Consider the following 8,796-nt stretch of genomic DNA (forward strand, 5'->3'; position numbering starts at 1 on the left):
TTACTCTGCCATTGAAAAAGGAAAAATAAATATTATTACAGAAATATTTTTTTTATTATTATTATTTTTTAAAAGATAAACCTTCCCCCAAACCTGAATATGACCTTGTTTTTAATTTTTTAAGAAAAATAAAGAGTACATGATGAAAGAGATATCACCTGAAATTTATTGAAGATGAGAAACAAACACAAACCATTTTGTGACATGTTGAATCAATTATGACTTCAACATCTTCTTATGGGTTGAGGGTTGGCTTCCCATCCAATTTTCTTTTAACCCTCTTTTTCTTTGCTTAAGTGTTTTTTCCTAGTCCAGACATATTTCGAATAGGTAAGATTTTTGGAACTTCGCCACCTAATCGAACATTGGCTTCAATTATAAGACGAATATCCTCCAGAATTCTTTTTGCATAAGAATTCTCAATCTTTCACGCCTATATTCATAAATCATTCTTCGAACCTTTTTAGGAAGAGAAGAAGTGAACTTTTCCATGTTCTTTGATAGCTTCTTCCATTTTGAAAATAAAGAAATTTTTTTGTTTTTAATTTTTGGATCAGTTATTGTGGGAAACCAATTTTTAACCGACTGTAAGAGCCACGGAGTACCATTATCCGCCACTTAACCGGGAAGTGAACTCAATTCTGCAAAAATAAAATGAAAATATTAATAACAATTAAGTTGGATCATATAAAGGCATAAACTCTTCATCAAGAATTTCATTTTCTAAAAATGGTTTAAGCATTTGCCCATTAACTTTAAACACATTATAATTTTTTTGGATTTTCAACATCAACACCGCCATGAGGATAGACAAATTTAAAAATAAATGGTCCAGACCATCGTGATCTAAGTTTTTCTGAAGACAAATGCAAGTGAGAATTATAGAGTAAAACTTTTTGTCCGATTTCAAAAGATTTTCTCATAATATTTTTACCATGAAAGACTTTTGTTTTATCTTTATAAATCTTTGAATTTTTAGTTGTTTTCTTTGACAACAATTGATCTCCACATACCTCATAATGACAAAATTTATTGACACTACTTACCTCATTGTCGGGTATGCATCGTCGAAAAATTTGATCAGGATAATACTTAAAAAAATCAGGATCATCCCAATAAATTTTTTTTAACTCTTTCAAGAATTTATTTTTATCTTGTGAACTCCAATGAGAAGGCATTTTATTTGTCACAAGAAAATTTACAATATTAGCAAACCAAGGCATAGTAGAAGCATAAAATGGTTGATCATACGGAAAATTTTCATTTATTGTTATTTCAATACGAGATGATTCAGAAATTATTCTTGATAAATGATGAGCTACTACATTTTTTGTTTCTTCTTCAAGTTGACTGTTTTCTTCAAATAATTTTGATTCAAAAATATTTTCCGAATCAAAATTTTCCATCAAACAAACATCAGATTGTTGATTTAAGTTTTCTTCTTGTATACATTCTTCCATGATATTTTCTATTGCATTATCATCTTCATCTTCATTGATACTTGGTTGTTTACTTAAATTGAACACATTAAGTTCTAAAGTCATATTTCCAAAAGACAATTTCATTATTCCATTTCGACAATTAATTAAAGCATTTGAAGTTGCTAGAAATGGACGTCCCAATATTACTGGAATTTCATTATGCACTTATATTGGTTGTGTATCCAAGACAATAAAATCCACAGGATATATGAATTTATCGACTTGAACTAACACATCTTCTACGATACCTCTAGGTATTTTGATTGACCTATCGGCTAGTAGAAAAGTAACAGATGTAGGTTTTAAATCTCCCAACTTAAGTTTTTCATAAACTGAATAAGAAAGTAAATTCACACTTGCTCCCAAAGCTTTTTTAATTTTATTTTTCCCAATAATACATGAAATTATTGGACAACCTGGATCTTTATATTTCAAAGTAGAATTATTTTGAATAATAAAACTTACTTGTTCAGTTAAGAATGCTTTCTTCTTTACATGCAATTGTCTTTTCACAGTACATAAATCTTTTAAAAACTTTGCATAAGAAAGCACTTGTTTAATAGCATCTAATAATGGAATATTTATTTTTATTTGTTTAAAAACTTCATAAATATCATAATCATTTTTTTGTTTTTTATTATTAACTAATGCATGAGGAAAAGGAACATGTTTATTTGACTCACATATTACTTTATCATCAACTTTCTTATTTTTAGGACTCAAAGTATCATCTTTCTCGAAAATATCAAGATTTTCATCCTTACTCTTTGAGCTTAATTGATCTTTGTTTTCATCACTATATGGATCATTAACTATTTTTTCACTTCTAAGAGTAATAACAGATTTTACTTGATCAAATTTATCTTGATTTTGATTTTTAGGATTAGGTTGTGGTTGAGATGGAAATTTTCATTTTTCATGAATATTAAGTACAGATGCAAATTTTGCAAGAGTTTCTTTCAAATCATTCATAGATTGAATGTTTTGAATATTGATAGACTCTTGATTTTGAATGTATTCATGAATTTCATCTTCAAAATGTTTTCTTGGAGGTGGGATATAAGGAACATAACCTTGATGATTTTGGTTATTTTGAAAAGGTTGTTGTGAAGGTTGTGCATTATTATCGTTTTTCCAACTAAAATTAGGATGATTTCTCCAACCAGGATTATATGTTTGTGAAAAAGGATCTAATGTTGGTTTTTTAAAATTGTTAACATAATTGGCTTGTTCATGGAGACATTCTTTAAATTAAGGCAAAGTAGGACAATTTTTTGTAAGATGATCATGTGTATCACATATATGACAAACAATTTCTTGAACACTTTTTAATTGATCACTCTTTTTCATTTCTAATGACTCAATTTTTCTTGCTAAAGATGCAAGTTTGGCTTGAATATCTACATCATCTTTAAGATGATAAATACCAACCCCATTTGTTGAATTATTGGTTTTACTTGGTGGTTCAATTGAGCCTATATTATCCCAATTTTGAGCATTTTCTGCTAATGAATCCAAATATTCCATAGCCTCATTTGGGTTTTTATCTTCAAAAGTTCCATTACACATGAATTCTATCATTTGCCTATCTTTAGGTATTAAACCTTCATAAAAGTGAGAAATTATCCTCCATATTTCAAAACCATGATGTGGGCATGTATTAAATAACTCTTTATATCTATCCCAACATTGATAAAATGTTTCCCCTTGTTTTTGAGTAAAATTTGTAATTTGTCTTTTAAAAGAGTTTGTTCTATGGGAAGGGAAATTTTTTTTAAGAAATTGTTGTTGCATTTCTTCCCATGATCTTATTGAACTTGATCTCAAATTTCGCAACCATGTTTTAGCTTTATCTTTTAAAGAAAAAGATAAAAGCTTTAATCGAACAATATCCATGCTACAATTTTGATCATTATAAGTGTTGCAAACCTCCTCAAATTCTCTTAAATGCAAATATGGATTTTCAGAATCTAGTCCATGAAAATTTGGTAAAACTTGAATAATTTGAGGTTTAAAATTGAAATTAGACGCATCAGGAGGAAAAACTAAACAAGATGATGTACTAGTTCTTATTGGATTCATATGGTGCCTAAGTGTTCTTGGTTGTTCATGTTCTTGATTATTATTATTATTATTATCTTGATTATTAGAATTATCCTTCATGTTTAAAATATTTTCAAATACTCGAACAAGTCTACCACTTTGTTTACGACTCCAAACAATCATACAATTAAAAATAACATACTATTTACATAAATAACATAAATAACAAAAATTAAACTTAATTTATACCTCCCCGGCAACGGCGCCAAAAACTTGCTAAAACTTAAATTGTAATTCACCCAAGAGTAGGTTGTCTGCAAGTAATATACTCGTGAGTACGAGATCGATCCACGGAAAGGATGATGTAAGTTTAATTTAGCAATGATATATTATAGATGGAAATATTAATATAAAACTTTAAATACACAAATTATAAAATTATCAAGGTTTCAAAGATTCATTGTTGGTTTATTTAAGATTGCTTAAAAAAATAAATAAAAATAAACTAAAATAAAAATAAACATAAGAGAACAATTAAATATTTAAAAATATATATCATATAATATAGTTCCCACTATATTAATATCAGATTAACCGATATTTAATATATGGTACACATAATATATATATAAATGCATAAATATAAACATAAAAAGAACAATTAAATATTTAAACAAATATATCATATAATATAGTTCCCACTATATTAATATCATATTAACCGATATTTAATACATGGTACCCATAATATATATATAAATGCATAAATATAAATTGGCATAAAAGTAAATGATAAATCAAATCACAAATATTTCATTTAGCGGCAGAGCCACGCTATTGTCTAAATAAAATATATGAATTTTTTATGTTAGATGCGAGAAAGTAAATGTTAGTTGCGGAAAAGTAAATGCTAGTTCAAATCACAACATATTATTTAGAACAACCGACAGAGCCACGCTATTGTCTAAATAATATATATGACTTTATTATAAATTGATACATATATTTATAGTATATAATTATTGTAGTATTTATTGTGTTAGGAATTCAAGATCTAAGTTTCGGTGTTTGAAAAATTACTTAAGTCATCAATTGAAGAAGCAGATCAATTGAAGAAGCAGAAGAAGCAGATCTATGCACAAGAAAGCAGATCAAAGAAACATCATCTGGAAAGCAATCAAGTAAGCAGATCAATCAAGCAAGATCAAATGATTATGGAAGATCCTAGAAGATCAAAGAGCCGTTGTGCTAGAAGACAAAATCATTAAATTAAGATTTGAATGTTGGAGACAAAGTCAAATATTGGAGGCTTCTTTTGAGAAGATGTTGACAGCTCAACGGCTACCTTCTGGAGGCTATAAATACAACAGAGCTACACAAGAAAAGAACATACACGATCAGAAAGTTAAGAGCTTCAAATAGAAATCAGATCAGATTAATCAAGAACACACTTAGCATCATATCAGATCAAGTGAGGATCATTCGTGATGAGTTTATTCAGTTGTAAGATTGTACCAGATCAGTTGAGTGGTCTGTCAAAACACTATCTTTGTAACAAGGATCAGTTGAGGGCTGAGTTCTTGAGTGTCTAGGAGTTCTGAGATAGGAAGAGGTGTAAGTCCAATCTTGGATCGGATCTGTGCAAATTGTTTGTATAAGATCAAAGTCTTCTAGAAGAGAGTGAATCCTTCCGAGGTGGAAGAAGGGATGACGTAGGAGATTGAGCTCCGAACATCCAGAAACAAGTCATTGTGTTATTTCTCTTCTGCCCAACATGTTCACTCACTTCACAAATTCGACCAAGCCATTTGATCTGTGTTCAATCTGTTAATCAATCTCTTTCGCACTAATTTAAGTTGGTTGATTAACATAGACACATGAGAAAGACAAGAGTTCATTTACTAACCCATCTGAACTCCATATAACTAAGAAAGACATTTTCGATCCTAAAAAGTGGTATCAAAGCGAGGTACCTTCTCGTCTCTGAACATATTCAAATGGCTGCATTCAGTGAGATTGTTAAAAGCTTCTGGTACACCACCGTGGACAACTGCACTGCCAAAACTATTGAGACATGCTCCACTGCTAAGAATCTTTGGCAACAGTTGATCAAATTTGAAAATAATGAGGAGACTAAGCAGATCAAGTGTCCACTAATTGAAGATCTCAAAGAACCCTGCTGCTCAGATAGTTCCAAATCAAATGATGAAGAGAGCACAAGTCAACCAATCCATCCATCCGACTTACAAGAAAGTTGCTCAACTAATCCAATTGCTTTTATTGAAGAATCTTGTTGTTCAGTGAGCACATCAATCTGATGACAAAGATGAAGATAGCTGCCTTATGGCCAAAAGTGACCAACCATCTATCAGCAATCAATCATCAGATCAACTCTTCTCCAGTGAACAGGTATTTGATTTTAACTCAGATGAATTTACACGAGAAGATTTAGAAAATGCATTACATGACATGAGTAATGAGTATCAACGACTGTGCTTAGAATTTGAGGAAGTTAAGGCCAAGAAAAATGATCTGTCGGACTGCTCAACTGAACCCAATTGGGAAACATCAGTTGAGAAAATCAGTCTGGAAGCAGAGATTGTCAAGCTTAAGACTGAAAATGATAAGCTACTAGTGGAATGTCAGCAGTTAAAGTCAAAAAACATAAAACTTACTGAACTGATAACCACATGGAATAAGTCCTCTGTTTTGTTGACTGAGATGCAAGAGTCACAAAAGTCTTTTGGATACAAGACAAGTATCAGCTTTGATGACAAGGACTGCAAATCAACTGAGAAAAGTACTCAATCCTGTCTGGACAATAACACTTCAAATTATGTGAAATTTGTCAAGTCCAGCACGATAAATGAAAATATAGAACCTGATAATCATGTCAGTTCACCTATATCTCAACCAAAAACTCTTTACAATCGAGGTTTGGGATATGTGGAACCAGAGAGTTCTAACTCAAGCTGGATCAGGAAAAGAATAGTTCGGTCTGGATATGGTCAAGCAAGACAAGACTCTATGAAGGTACAACATAGACCACCCTATTTCAAAAATAGATCCGTTCAAAAGAGATATTGGAGGCCTAACTTTTACAATCAATCTAGACAGACATATCCAATGCACAAATGACACAATGCATATCATATTTATCATTCACATACATATCATCAGCACACACGGCACAATATACAAACTTTATGGGACACTTTCAATGATCGACCTGTTAGATTAATCAAAGTTTGGGTTCCTAAAGTACTAATCCATCAAGGACCCACATAAGATATGGGTACCATAGCATATTTTTATTTGTATTTGCAGGTGACAAGTACTGAGAAGAATTGAGAAAGGAATTACAGTACAGCAAACTTCAGAAATTTATTAAGGACGTTAGATTCAACTATATCCAATCTGCACCGTTCATAATAAAGTTTAAGATGTTTTAAAGCTGCTGTCCAAATTTTAGCTTGATCCGACGGATAGATTGTGAGATATGATGTTTTGACAATTTTCGCTCAGCAGAACAAGAAAGTAGCGCCCCTTGCTAGCGCTTCTAGCGCCCCTCAATAGCGCGATAGCGCTACTAGCGCCCCTTAGAAGCGCGATAGCGCTCCTAGCGCTCCTTGGAAGCGCGATAGCGCTTCAGTAGCGCTCCTCCAAAGCGCGATAATGCTGTTTCTACGAAGAGCATGCGAGCCCGCACCAGTCTTGGAGACTAGATGAAGAACTATGAAAAATAAAAGATCGATGGGATTTCATCTACATATAAAAGAGATTTTGAAGAGCACAAGAATACACCACACAACCCAAAATTTGGAGAGAAACGCAACAGTTTGAGGGGGAATGAAGATTCTCTCTGGCATCTTAATTAAAGAAGAAAGAAGATCAGTCGAGAAGAAGAAAGAAGAACAGAAGAACTGAGCAAAGCAGATCAATAGACGCAAAAGGAGTCAGATCAACTTGGCGGTAACATATCAACTCGAAGATACAAAGCAAGAGATAAGAATCCAGATAAGTTGGAGCAGATCAGATCAGACGAAACATACCAGACCAGATCAAAGATCAATCAGACCAGATCAAAGATCATACAAGATCAGATTAAAGTTGGACCAGATCAACGTCAGATCAAATCAGATTGGACAAGACCAGACAAATCAAACCATACCAGATCAAAGTTCAACCAGATCAGACAAGATCAATCGAACCAGAAAATATCAAAGTTCGAACCAGACCAGATTAAAGATCAACCATACAAGATCAAAATTTGACCAGAACAGATCAGCTGATCTCCAGAAACACTTAAAAAGGATCAGTTCAATATCACCAAAAAAGATCAATAAACCAGATCAATCAATTCATCCAAGTGAACACTTCATTTGGAATCACCTTTTAAGGGGGAACAGATTCAAAGAAAGTAAGAGCAGATCAAAGAACGACTAAAAAGGGAAAGATAATCAGTTGATGCGATTGTCAAAAAGAGGAAAAATGACAGATAAATTGCTTAGTTTTATCAAACACCAAAAATGGGGAAATTGTTAGGAATTCAAGATCTAAGTTTCAATGTTTGAAAAATTACTTAAGTCATCAATTGAAGAAGCGGATCAATTGAAGAAGTAGAAGAAGCAGATCTATGCACAAGAAAGCAGATCAAATAAACATCATCTGGAAAGCAATCAAGTAAGCATATCAATCAAGCAAGATCAAATGATTATGGGAGAGCCTAGAAGATCAAAGAGCCATTGTGCTAGAAGACAAAATTATTAAATGAAGATTTGAACGTTGGAGACAAAGTCAAATATTGGAGGCTTCTTTTGAGAAGATGTTGACAGCTCAACATCTACTTTCTGAAGGCAATAAATACAACAGAGCTACACAAGAAAAGAACATACACGATCAGAAAGTTAAGAGCTTCAAATAGCAATCAGATCAGATTAATCAAGCACACACTTAGCATCATATCAGATCAAGTGAGGATCATTCGTGCTGAGTTTATTCAGTTGTAAGATTGTACCAGATCAGTTGAGTGGTCTGTTAAAACACTATCTTTGTAACAAGGATCAGTCGAGGGCTGAATTCTTGAGTGTCTAGGAGTTCTGAGATAGGCAGAGGTGTAAGTCCAATCTTGGATCGGATCTATGCAAATTGTTTGTATAAGATCAAAGTCTTCTAGAAGAGAGTGAATCCTTCCGAGGTGGAAGAAGGGGTGACGTAGGAGATTGAGCTCCGAACATCCAGAAACAAGTCATTGTGTTATTTCTCTTCTGCC

The 8,796-nt window shown here is 32.4% G+C and overlaps 1 non-coding gene across 1 annotated transcript; it reads left to right on the top strand.

The window, feature by feature from the left end:
- The first annotated feature begins 3,120 nt into the window (after positions 1-3,120).
- Positions 3,121-3,231, top strand: LOC140894113 (small nucleolar RNA R71). The gene has a single exon (XR_012153663.1). It is a non-coding gene; the product is annotated as a small nucleolar RNA R71 (small nucleolar RNA).
- Positions 3,232-8,796: the final 5,565 nt, after the last annotated feature.

This window comes from Henckelia pumila, chromosome 3 (assembly GCF_033568475.1).
Source record: "Henckelia pumila isolate YLH828 chromosome 3, ASM3356847v2, whole genome shotgun sequence".
In the NCBI taxonomy this organism is placed as follows: domain Eukaryota; kingdom Viridiplantae; phylum Streptophyta; class Magnoliopsida; order Lamiales; family Gesneriaceae; genus Henckelia; species Henckelia pumila.